Genomic DNA, 13720 nt, shown 5'->3' with positions numbered 1-13720 from the left:
GGTAAGTAAAACATGAGTCAATAGATTTATGTCCTACAATGCATAAACATTCACTGAAGAGTATTTAGTTTAGTTTGTGAAGGCGGTGAGGTTAAATAATCCTGTTTCACAACATGTTGGAGGTAGGTGACATGTGAGAAATAAACCACTTATTTATTGGCCAACTTGACTTTTATAGGTCTGTGACAATATGAGTTCTGCACCATTCATTTGGTTTTCTATTCTCTGTGATCCCCTGGTCTGTGATATCATTTTTATTTTCGGATTTTGTCTTGTATGTGTCACATGTTACCACATTCTGACATACCTGTGACCATTGGTTTCTGCTTCCTGTAAGAAATTGCTAACAGTTGTGACAAACAACACAGTATGACAGCACTGTGGTTGGATGTTACAATGATGGATCCATATGCCAAATGCAGTCGAAGAGCTGGAAAATTATACAAATTTGCACATTTAAAAATAACTTACCTACTTTAATAACATTTTTGCTAGCATAAAATAGATAAATGTTATTTGTGTTGATCATTAATGGAAAGTGCATGGTGATATGCTCAGTTTAGTAGTCTTTCTCAGTTATACTTACTGAAGTTATCTGATGGTTTATAATTCCAAATTCATCACGTTCACCTTATATTTTCTACAAAAGGCCTTTGGCACAACTGCTGTGAATCTCAATCCAAGAGAGTAAGTCAAGGGGACACCAGAGCTAAAAGAACAACGTTGCTTCATGGAGTGGCCAGTAGGAGGTGTGCACTGCCCAGAAATGTGTTAGTTAAGTTTTCCTGTTCCAGCCAATTGCTGATTATCTTAGAGTGAAATGTCCCACTGTGTGGTTCAGCTGAGAATTGACCAAATTACTGGTGCATTTGTCAGGAAGGTTGAAATCAGAGCCTGGAAATGCAGCATGTGATCCGGATATATCATGAAATTATCATACTGCTACACAAGTAGACTGATTGCCTGCTGCTCTTTTCAAAGATGCTCTGAAGAAACAAAGTGCTAATAGAAACATAGAAACATAGAAAATAGGAGCAGGAGTAGGCCATTTGGCCCTACGAGCCTGCTCCACCATTCATTATGATCATGGCTGATCATCCAACTCAGTAGCCTGTTCCTGCTTTCACCCCATACCCTTTGATCCCTTTAGACCCAAGAGCTATATCTAACTCCTTCTTGAAAACATTCAATGTTTTGGCCTCAACTGCTTTCTGTGGTAGCGAATTTCACAGGCTCACCACTCTCTGGGTGAAGAAATTTCTCTTCATCTCAGTCCTGAAAGGTTTATCCCATATCCTTAGACTATGACCCCTGGTTCTGGACTCCCCCACCATTGGGAGCATCCTTCCTGCATCTACCCTGTCAAGTCCTGTTAGAATTTTATAGGTTTCTATGAGATCCCCCCTCACTCTTCTGAACTCCAGCAAATATAATCCTAACCGACTCAATCTCTCCTCATACGTCAGTCCCACCATCCCAGGAATCAGTCTGATAAACCTTCGCTGCACTCTCTCTATATCAAGAACATCCTTCCTCAGATTAGGAGACCAAAACTGCACACAATATTTCAGGTGTGGCCTCACCAAGGCCCTGTATAATTGCAGCAAGACATCCCTGCTCCTGTATTCGAATCCTCTCGCTACAGTGGTACAGTGGTTAGCACCACAGCCTCACAGCTCCAGCGACCCGGGTTCACCTCTGGGTACTGCCTGTGCGGAGTTTGCAAGTTCTCCCTGTGTCTGCGTGGGTTTCCGCCGGGTGCTCTGGTTTCCTCCCACCTCCAAAGACTTGCAGGTTGATAGGTAAATTGGCCATTGTAAATTGCTCCTAGTGTAGGTAGGTGGTAGGAGAATGGTGGGGATGTGGTAGAGAATATGGGTTAATGTAGTATTAGTATAAATGGGTGGTTGTTGGTCGGCACAGACTCGAAGGGCCTGTTTCAGTGCTGTATCTATAAATAAACATACCGTTTGCCTTTTTTACCGCCTGTTGCACCTGCATGCTTACCTTCAGCGACTGGTGTACGAGAACACCCAGGTCTCACTGCATATTCCCCTCTCTCAGTTTATAACCATTCAGATAATAATCTGCCTTCCTGTTTTTGCTACCAAAGTGGATAACCTCACAATTATCCACATTATACTGCATCTGCCGTGCATTAGCCCACTCACTCAACTTGTCCAAATCACCCTGAAGCCTCTCTGCATCCTCCTCACAACTCACCCTCCCACCCAGTTTTGTGTCATCTGCAAATTTGGAGATATTACTTTTAGTTCCCTCATCTAAATTATTAATATATATTGTGAATAGCGGGGGTCCTAGCTCAGATCCTTGCGGTACCCCACTGGTCACTGCCTGCCATTCAGAAAAAGACCCATTTATCCCTACTCTTTGTTTCCTGTCTGCCAACCAATTTTCTATCCATCGCAATACACTAACCCCAAACCCATGCGCTTTAATTTTACATGCCAATCTCTTATGTGAGACTTTGTCGAAAGCCTTCTGAAAGTCCAAATAAACCACATCCACTGGCTCCCCCTCATCAACTCTACTAGTTACATCCTCGAAGAATTCTAGTAGATTTGTCAAGCATGATTTCCCTTTTGTAAATCCATGCGGACTCTGCCCGATTCTACCACTGTTCTCTAAGTGCTTTGCTATAAAATCTTTGATAATGGACTCTAGAATTTTCCTCATTACCGATGTCAGGCTGACTGGTCTATAATTCCCTGCTTTCTCTCTACCTCCCTTTTTAAATAGTGGGGTTACATTAGCTACCCTCCAATCTGTAGGAACTGTTCCAGAGTCGATAGAATCTTGGAAGATGACCACCAATGCATCCACTATTTCTAGGGCCATTTCCTTAAGTACTCTGGGATGCAGACCATCAGGCCCTGGGGATTTATCGGCCTTCAATTCCATCAATTTCCCCAACACCATTTCTCTACTAATACTGATTTCTTTCAATTCTTCTCGCTCACGAAGCCCTGTGTTCCCCCACTTTTCTGGTATGATATTTGTGTCCTCCTTTGTGAAGACAGAACCAAAGTATGCACTTAGTTGGTCAGCCATTTCTTTGTTCCCCATAATAAATTCCTTTGTTTCTGACTGTAAGGGACCTACATTTGTCTTCACCAATCTTTTTCACTTCATATGCCTTCTTAATCAATCCCTTGGTCCTCCTTTGCTGAATTCTAAACTGCCCCCAATCCTCAGGTCTGTTGTTTTTCCTGGCAAATTTATATGCCTCTTCCTTGGATCAATGCTATCTCTAATTTCCCTTGTAAGCCATGGTTTGGCTATCTTTCCCGTTTTACTTTTGCGCCAGACAGGGATAAACAATTGTTGCAGTTCATCCATGCACTCTTTAAATGTTTGCCATTGCCTATCCACCGTCATCCTTTAATGTTTTAATGGTATCTTTAAACTCTTGTCTGTAAAACAGGTTATTGGAGCACAATTCTTTCAACCTTTGTGCGGAACTGTATCAAAATAAGTCATTCCACAAGATTTTAAATAACCAAAACTGTTTTCGTATCATAAGACATGTAGCAGTTTCTCACTTCCTGCCTCTTTTCAGACAACTTAACTACTGAACCTAATCCCAAGGGTGGAAAAACTGAGCCTGAAATGTAACTCTACATGACTTCCAGCTGGCTTGTAAATAGCTTCTCCTGGGTAATACATTTTTCAACAAAAAAAAAGTCTGGAGAACATCAGCATTTAAAGTGGGAAAAAAATCAGCCTGGGTGGTTTTCTTTGGAACACAGCACTTATGATGACACTGAATGGGGTGGAGGGGAGTGATTCAATGTTGATGTCAATATATTGAGTTTGATTACAAGCCAAATGTCAACTGATCTTCACTAAGTACAGAAACTAAGATCCAAACTGTGAGCATCTACATTTAATACACAAACATATATATATATATATATGGTCTCATCGGCCATCTTCGGACTCACAGAAGATAATTATCCTCGCCATGTTACGACCAGGTGAGAAAGGTGTCTGAGGGTCCCTCTCAGCCTTCACCTAGTCTTATTCTAACAGGGTTTAATTTTAAACACACTGTGTTTTTAACTCCCTCTTGGTGAATGCTTGTTCGTCGCTTTCCAATTATAAGGCAAAGAAACCAGCACAAACAGGCTTTCTTAGGTTTAAAGAAGAAAGATTGAAATTTAAAATTTATTAAACTTAAACTCTAATTTGGTTAACGCCTACGGATACATGACGCGCCCATGCTAGCATGCACACGCAATACACACATGCAGATAGAGACAGAAAAAAAACAGAAGAAATAAAGTGGAAAAGTTTGAGGCAATATCTGAGGAGGTTTTTTGTGTTATGGTTCTTAGGGCTCACCGTAGTGTCCTTTAATGTAGGTAGATCTTGCTTTCCATTGGGGCCCAGTATTCTTCTTAAACCTCGTTCGCTGTAGGAGACTTTTCTCTATTGGGGTTCATGTGTCTTCAGTGGATTTGGAGTTCTGTGAGAAAGAGATAGGAGCAGGCAGACAGGAGAGGCTGTGGCGAGCCAGCCAGGAGAGATCTTCTCAGTTCAGGAGCATTCTGCCTTCTGCCCAAACTGTTTGTACAAATTCAAAAACTCAGGTTGCCCAGCAGGTTAGTCATGTGACTAGCTGGTTTGACTATGTTCACTTATGTATTCAGCCATCTTAGCAGTCAACCTGGAATGCGAACTCCCCTACCTTCAACGTCTGGTGATCAAAAGTCCATTCTGGGTTGAATGTATCAGGGAATGGTCCTTTGTCCTTCCAAATACTGTCTGTTAATATGCAAATATCTTTCCAGCCAAGATCTGGCAATTTTTTAAAGCAAGTCCTTTGTTCACTTCAACAACAATTTGAAATTGAATGTCCATGTGGTGAAATTAATATGCCTCATGCTTGGCAGGTGGGGGCCTGCATGACAGCCAATAATTATAATATATGCTGATGGGCACAATAACAACAACAACTAGTGCTTTTATAGGTTTTAAGAAGTGCCTAAAGGAGGAAAGAGAGGTGTAGAATTTTAGGGAAGGAATTATTTTTATTTTATTTATTTATTTAGTGATACAGCACTGAAACAGGCCCTTTGGCCCACCGAGTCTGTGCCGACCATCAACCACCCATTCATACTAATCCTACACTAATTCCATATTCCTACCACATCCCCACCTGTCCCTATATTTCCCTACCACCTACCTATACTAGCGGCAATTTATAATGGCCAATTTACCTATCAACCTGCAAGTCTTTGGCATGTGGGAGGAAACCGGAGCACCCAGAGGAAACCCACACAGACACAGGGAGAATTTGCAAACTCCACAAAGTCAGTACCCAGAATTGAACCCAGGTCGCTGGAGCTGTGAGGCTGCGGTGCTAACCACTGCGCCACTGTGCCGCAGCTTAGGTCCTTGGCAGCTAAAAATACAGCCACCAATGGTGGAACAATTAAAATCAGGGAAGCTTAAGAAGCCAGAATTACAATAGGGCAGATATCTCAGAGGATTGTGGGGCTGGGAAAGAATACAGAGATAGGGAGGGGGAAAGCTACAAAGAGAGCGGCACAGTGGCGCAGTGGTTAGCACCACAGCCTCACAGCTCCAGGGACCCGGGTTCGATTCTGGGTACTGCCTGTGCGGAGTTTGCAAGTTCTCCCTGATACCGTGTAGGTTTTCGCCGGGTGCTCCGGTTTCCTCCCACAGCCAAAGACTTGCAGGTGATAGGTAAATTGGCCATTGTAAATTGCCCCTAGTGTAGGTAAGTGTTAGGAAATATGGGATTACTGTAAGGTTAGTATAAATGGGTGGTTGTTGGTCGGCACAGACATGGTGGGCCGAAGGGCCTGTTTCAGTGTTGTATCTCTAAAAACAAAGATGTGAAAACAGGCATGAGAATTTTAAAATTAAGGCCTTGCTTAAGCGGGAGCCAATATAGGTTAGCGAGCAAAGGGGTGATGGGTAAACTGGACTTGGTGCGTCTAAGGACATGGGCAGCCGAGTTTTCAGTGGCCTCAAATTTATGGAGGGTCAAGTGTAGGAGTTAAGCCAGGATTGCATTGAAATAGTCAAGTCTAGAGGTAACAAAGGCACAATTGAGGATTTCAGCAGTCGATGAGCTAAGGCAGTGATGGAGTTGGATGATGTCACAGAGGTGGAACTAGGCGGTCTTAGCTATGGTATGTGATTCTTAATGAAGAAATCCCATCCAATTCAAAGAAGGTAAGGGAGTTATCCCAGTGTCCTGACTAACATTCCTCCCTCAACCAACACCACCCAAAATAATTATCTGGGCCAAGAATTTGCTCAGAATTGCTCCCGCTACACCACTGTAACATTTACACACATGAATGAGGTTTCCACAACATATCTGATTAAGTTACAGCAATGGAGTGAGACCAGCTATGAGGAACTTCATGGCTTTCACCTTTCATTCATTCATTTGCTGACTTTCTGTGCAAATTGGCTGCTGCATTTGTTTATATAGAGTTAAATTAATCCATTGGCTGTGAAGCATTTTGAGACTCATTAAAAATGTGATAAGATGCTATGTAGATGCAAAGTCTTTATATATATTTGATTATTATAGTATATCTAAACCAACTTTCAGCATTACAGCAGTACTTCAAACATAATTAAATAACATAATCATTATCTTCTGAATTTTATTTTGAGATACAGCACCGAAACAGGCCCTTCGGCCCACCGAGTCTATGCCGACCAACAACCACCCATTTATACTAACCCTACAGTAATCCCATATTCCCTACCACCTACCTACACTCGGGACAATTTACAATGGCCAATTTACCTATCATCTGTAAGTCTTTGGCTGTGGGAGGAAACCTGAGCACCCGACGAAAACCCACACGGTCACAGGGAGAACTTGCAAACTCCGCACAGGCAGTACCCAGAATCGAACCCGGGTCCCTGGAGCTGTGAGGCTGCAGTTCTAACCACTGTGCCACCCAAATTAATGGAAGGTAGTGTCAGCCTTGGCTCAGTGGCAAAACTCACCTCTCAGTCAGAATGTCTTGGAATTTCAAGGCCCAATCCAGAGATTTGAGCACATAACCTGGGATGAAGCTTCAGCGTAGCACCGAGAGTGTTACACTTTTGGAGAATTACTCATTATCCCATGGGATTATTTAAAGAAGCCATGAAAAATATTTATCCCTCAACCAACATCATTAAAAAGATTTATCCGGTTATTTATCTGATTGCTGTATGTAGTACCTTGCTGTGTGAAAATTGGTTGCCAAGTTTGCCTACAAAACAACAATGACTACACTTCAAAATTATTAATTGGCTACAAAGTGCTTTGAGATATTCTGATGTACTATTGTTATATGAAGCTTTAACAAGTTTGTGTGAGATACTGCTGTCAATTATTTTAAAGGAAGGTTTATCCCATTTAAAATAAAAGGGCTAATGTTCTGATGTCGGACAGAGAGTAACTTTCAACTTCCCAAAAAAGTGTGTTCCCACCTTTGCTGTTGGCACACATTGAGCTATTTTACCAAATGCAATCACTTCCATGTCAGCAAATTAACTTATAGCACACATTCGTTTGGTACCAGAGGAAGATAAACACCCAGTTGTACAAATTAATATAATGACAATCATGATTGCAGATAACATAATTTCAAGTGGAATCATTAGCACTAAGTGCATAAAAAAGTCAGGAATGACGAAGTGCTATTTGGTCCATGGAAGATATCCTTCCAGTACATTAACTCTCCCTTTGAGATGGTGAATAGTATTTTGGACATCCCAAATGTTTTTGTTTTGCCTCTCTTCTTTGCTTGGTTGGTTATTCCAAACCTTATCAATTGTAGTTTCTTTTTAAATTCTTTTTTGCAAATTTCTATTTATGCCTCCTGGTCCTACTTTCTTGACCTGTTTTAGAGTAATAATTTGACTTTACATTAATTAATTTAATATTTAATTATTTAAATGCTTTCTTTCCAGACTAAAGTTTCAACTTCTTTACACTTCATAGCTCATCGCTTTTGCATTGTGATCAGTCTCACTGATCTTTTCTAAGGCTGGAATTCTATGCCCCCCCCCCCCCCCACCCACACAGGACCGGTCTGGAGGCGGGGGTGGTGGTGGGGAGTTCGTAGAATTGAGTGAGGAGGGGGGAGATGCCATCGTAGTCGCCTTCCCACCTCCGCTGCAATTTTATGAGTGGCAGTGAGACACGGCCCGCCCACCCCAGGCCAATTAAGACCCTTAAGTGGCCAATTAACTGCCACTTAAGGGCCTCCTCCCGGCGCCACTGGTACTTTACCAGCAGCCGGCAGGCAGCTCAGGTCCCCCAGGAGGTTGCCCAGTAAAAGCTGGTGGCCTGCTTGCAGGCTGGGCGGGGGCCCTCCTAATCTGGCACCCTGTGTGCCATGGATGGCCCTCACTGCACTACATTCCCCCTCCCAACCGGCCTGCTGATTGGCCGACAGCTCTTGGAGGTGGGACTTCCTGCCTCAGAGGGGCAGAAGTGCTGCCCAAGGCCAACTAAGGGCCTGGGCCACGTAAAATCATAGCGTGGCTCTCAGGCCTGGAAGAGGTGGGCTCGCCCTGACTTTTTGGACGGTAGGCGGGGCCGCCCACCCAAAGTAAAATTCTGGCTTTAAGCTTAGAGATACAGCACTGAAACAGGCCCTTCAGCCCACCAAGTCTGTGCCAACCATCAACCACCCATTTATACTAATCCTACACTAATCCCATATTCCTACCACATCCCCACCTGTCCCTACATTTCCCTATCACCTACCTATACGAGTGGCAATTTATAATGACCAATTTACCTACCAACCTGCAAGTCTTTTGGCTTGTGGGAGGAAACCGGAGCACCCGGAGAAAACCCACACAGACACAGGGAGAACTTGCAAACTCCACACAGGCAGTACCCAGAATTGAACCCGGGTCGCTGGAGATGTGAGGCTGCGGTGCTAACCACTGCGCCACTGTGCCGCCCTTTTGTGATGCATAAGTCCTCTGGGATTTGACTCCAAAATTTGCTGTTGGTGATTAAGACAGAAAAGCACAGTTCTGTAAGGGCCAAAACTGAAGATATGGAAATAAGGAGAAACTTATTTCCTCAGAGAGTGGTTATATTGTGGAATTCTCTACCACAGGAAGTGTTTGAGGCAAAAAGCTTAGATGCTTTCAAAAGGAAACTAGATGAGTACATGAGAGAAAATGGAATAGAAAGGAGATATGCTGGAAGGCTGAGATGAGGTAGATGGAATGGGAGGAGACTGTGTGGAGTATAAATACCAGCAAACTAGAAACATTCAAACCATTCAAACAGATCATGGCTGATCATCTACCTCTACACCATTTTTCCCCACTATCCCCATATCCCTTGATGTCCTAGTATCCAGAAATCTATTGATTTCTGTCTTGCAACCAAAAATAAAACTCAGGAGTCAAGGCTCCTGACCCCTATAAATCTTGACCTATCACTTCTCAGTAAACATCTTTTCCCAGGTCAAAAAGTCCCCGCTGCGTACTTATCTGAAAACAGGCGCCTTCCGGTAACTGTGTTTACAAACCAAGTCCAAAAGACCTTCTGATGACCTCTTTTTAAAAAAAAACACGAAGTCCAGCATCTATGGAATCCTTTTTACTGTTTTAAAACACAAGTCCTCAAAATGTAACAATAAAATAGAAGCACTCATAACACAGTCCGCCTTTATGTTCCCAGCTAGCTTGCAGTCATATTCTCTTTTCCCCCTCCATCAGTTTCTTGGTCATCCTTTGCTGGATTCTAAATTGCTCCCAATCCTCAGACTTACCACTTTCTCTGGCACCCTTATAAGCCACTTCCTTTGATCTAATGCAATCTTTAACTTCTTTTGTTAGCCACGTTGATTCACCTTTCCTGTTGCGTTTTTGTGTCTTATAGGAAGGTATATTTGTTGTAAACCATGTAATACTTCTTTAATTACTAGCCATTGCCTGTCTTCCATCAAATCTTTTCATGTATTTTTCCAAACCACCATTGCCAACCGGCCCTCACACCTTCATAGTTGCGCCAAATGACCTGTTTCAGTGCTGTATATTCTATGTAATTCAATGTAAAAAAAATTGAACAGGAAAATAGCATACAAATGCACTAAACATTTGTTTGCTAATATCTTCAGCTGTACGTTCGAGAGTATGGTGTCCAAAAATGAATACAGTATTTTAAATGTAGTCAGGGCAGTGCATTGTCTCAGGACCAGTTTTGCAGATTCATAACGATTAATTTTATGCACTTTGAACTGAAAGAACATATTGGAATGGAAATTACGGACCAAAGATTATGGGGAGTATAGCCCAAATATCTAACATGCACCAAAATAAAAGCAAAATACTGCGCATGCTGGAAATCTGAAATAAAAACAAGAAATGCTGGAAATACTCAGCAGGTCTAGCAGCATCTGTGGAGAGAGAAGCAGAGTTAACTTTTCAGGTCAGTGACTTCTTCAGAACTGGCAAATATTAGAAATGTGAAACAGCGCTTCTGATATGTCTTCCTTTTTCCTCAACCGAGGATTCCCCCCCACTGTGGTTGACAGAGGCCTCAACCATGTCCAGCCCATTTCCTGCACCTCTACCCTCACCCCTTCCCCTCCCTCCCAGAACTGCGACAGGGTTCCCTTTGTCCTCATTTTCCACCCCATCAGCCTCCATATCCAAAGGGTCATCCTCTGCCATTTCTGCCACCTCCAGCGTGATGCCACTACCAAATGCATCTTCCCCTCCCTTCCCCGTCAGCATTCCGAAGGGATCATTCCCTCCATAACACCCTGGTCCACTTCTCCATTACCCCCACCACCTCATCCCCTTCCCATGGCACCGTCCCCTGCAATCGCAGGAGGTGTAATACCTGCCCATTTACCTCCTCTCTCCTCACTATCCAAGGCCCCAAACACTCCTTTCAGGTGAAGCAGCGATTTACTTGTACTTCTTTCAATGTAGTATACTGCATTCGCTGCTCACAATGTGGTCTCCTCTACATTGGGGAGACCAAACGCAGACTGGGTGACTGCTTTGTGGAACACCTCCGCTCAGTTCGCAAGCATGACCCCGAGCTTCCGGTTGCTTGCCATTTCAACACTCCCCCCTGCTCTCATGCTCTCATCTCTGTCCCGGGATTGCTGCAGTGTTCCAGTGAACATCAACGCAAGCTCGAGGAATAGCATCTCATTTAGCGATTAGGCACACTGCAGCCTGCCGGACTGAACATTGAGTTCAATAATTTCAGAGCATGACAGGCTCCCCCATTTTACTTTTATTTTTAGTTATTCTTTCTTTTTCTTTTTTATTTGTTTAATTTTTTTGCTTTTGTTTTTTTGTGCTTATTTTATTTTATCTTAGTTTGTTCAGTTTGCTTACCCACTTTTTTTTCATGTATGTACTTGCGGCTATTCAATTTTCAGTCCATTAACACCCTTTCTGTACTAATGCTTTGTCTTTCAACACACCATTAACATATTGTTTGCCTTTGCTCCATGACTTTCTGGTCAACTAGACTGTGACCTTGTCCTATCTACACCTTCTCCTTTGTTATCTCTTGCCCACCCCGGCTTTACTTGCTTATAACCTTTCACATTTCTAATATTTGCCAGTTCTGAAGAAGGGTCACTGACCTGAAACGTTATCTCTGCTTCTCTCTGCACAGATGCTGCCAGACCTGCTGAGTATTTCCAGCATTTCTTGTTTTTATATCTAATATACACCCTTAGGGCTGGATTTTGTGAGGGGGAGCCCCGCCTCGGCCTTTTCGTGCCTCCCAGAGTGATTCTTCAGTGTTTTCAAGCCAGGATCCTTGTCCCTTTAAAGATGGGGATCCAGCCTTGAAGAACTGCCGGCCAATCATAGGGCCGGCAGCTCAGCAGTATTGACTGGGAGCAGTGGCCACTACTGGTACTGCAGAGGCCTTGGACCTAGGCCCAGCATTGGAGGCCTGGACTTCAGGTAAGTGAGGCGGGTAGCCAGGGCCAATCTGGGATGTCCCAGCGAGTCCAGGAGGAGGGGGGTGTCCATGGAGTTGTAGGTTTTGCGAGCGGTGGTACTCCGTGGGCCACAGATTGCCCATGGAGGAGGGCCGCTCCCCCCCGTCCAGAGCCCGCAAAGAATGCACCTCATCTTACAAGGCGGATAAAATCGAGCCCTTTGTGGGCTAAGCTCTCCTTCAGTTGTGCGATTATGTATGTATCTACTGATCCACCTATGTATCCTAGAATTTTATTAGCCTTTTTAACTCTTTCACAACATTGCCATTGCACAAAATGTACTCTGGGTGATGGACTTCAATGTCCATCACCAAGAGTGGCTCTGTAGCACCACTACTGACTGAGCTGGCCGTGTCCAAAAGGACACAGCCGCTAGACTGGGTCTGCAGCAGGTGGTGAGGGAACCAACAAGAGGGAAAAACCTACTTGACCTCATCCTCACCAATCTACCTGTCGCAGATGTGGCTGTCCATGACAGTATTGGTAGAAGTAACTACCGCACAGTCCTTGTGGAGATGAAGTCCTGTCCTCATATTGAGGGTACCGATCATCGTGTTGTGTGGCACTACCACTGTGCTAAATGGGATAGATTTCAAACAGATCTAGCAACTCAAAACTGAGCATCCGTGAGGCACTGTGGGCCATTAGCAGCAGCAGAATTGTATTCAACCACGATCTGTTCTCTCATGGCTGGCATATCCCCCACTCTACCATTACCATTGTGCCGGGGGACCAACCCTAGTTAAATGAAGAGTGCACGAGAGTATGCCAGGAGCAGCACCAGGCATATCTAAAAATGAGGTGTCAGCTTGGTGAAGCTACAACATGAGACTACCTGCATGTGCCAAACACAGTAAGCAGCATGCGATAGACAGAGCTAAGCAGTCCCACAACCAACGGATCAGATCTAAGCTCTGCAGTCCTGCCACATCCAGTCGTGAGTGTTGGTGGACAATTAAACAACTGACAGGAGAAGGAGGCTCCACAAATATCCCAATCCTCAACAATGGGTGAGCCCAGCACATCAATGCAAAAGACAAGGCTGAAGTATTTGCATCTATCTTCAGCCAGAAATGCCGAGTGGATGATCTATCTCGGCCTCCTCCTGAGGTCCCCAACATCACAGATGCCAGTCTTCAGCCAATCCGATTCACTCCACCTGATATCAAGAAATGGCTTTGGATACTGTAAAGACTATAGACCCTGACAACATTCCGGCAATGGTACTTGTGCTCCAAAACTAGTCGTGCCCCTAGCCAAGCTGTTCAAGTACAGCTACAACACTGGCATCTACCGGGCAATGTGGAAAATTGCCCAGATATGGCCTGTGCACAGAAAGCAGGTGCAGTGGTTAGCACCACAGCCTCACAGCTCCAGGGACCCGGGTTCAATTCTGGGTACTGCCTGTGTGGAGTTTGCAAGTTCTCCCTGTGACCGTGTGGGTTTTCGCCGGGTGCTCCGGTTTCCTCCCACAGCCAAAGACTTGCAGGTGGTAGGTAAATTGGCCATTGTAAATTGCCCCTAGTGTAGGTTGGTAGGAAATATGGGATTACTGTAGGGTTAATATAAATGGGTGGTTGTTGGTCGGCACAGACTCGGTGGGCCAAAGGGCCTATTTCAGTGCTGTATCTCTAAATAAATAAATCAATCCAAACTGGCCAATTACCGCCCTATCAGTCTACTCTCAATCATCAGCAGGGGTCCTTAAC

Source organism: Heterodontus francisci, chromosome 5 (genome assembly GCF_036365525.1).
Source record: "Heterodontus francisci isolate sHetFra1 chromosome 5, sHetFra1.hap1, whole genome shotgun sequence".
Classification (NCBI taxonomy): domain Eukaryota; kingdom Metazoa; phylum Chordata; class Chondrichthyes; order Heterodontiformes; family Heterodontidae; genus Heterodontus; species Heterodontus francisci.
The sequence above is the reverse complement of the archived record's forward strand: the minus strand, read 5'-3'. Positions refer to the sequence as shown.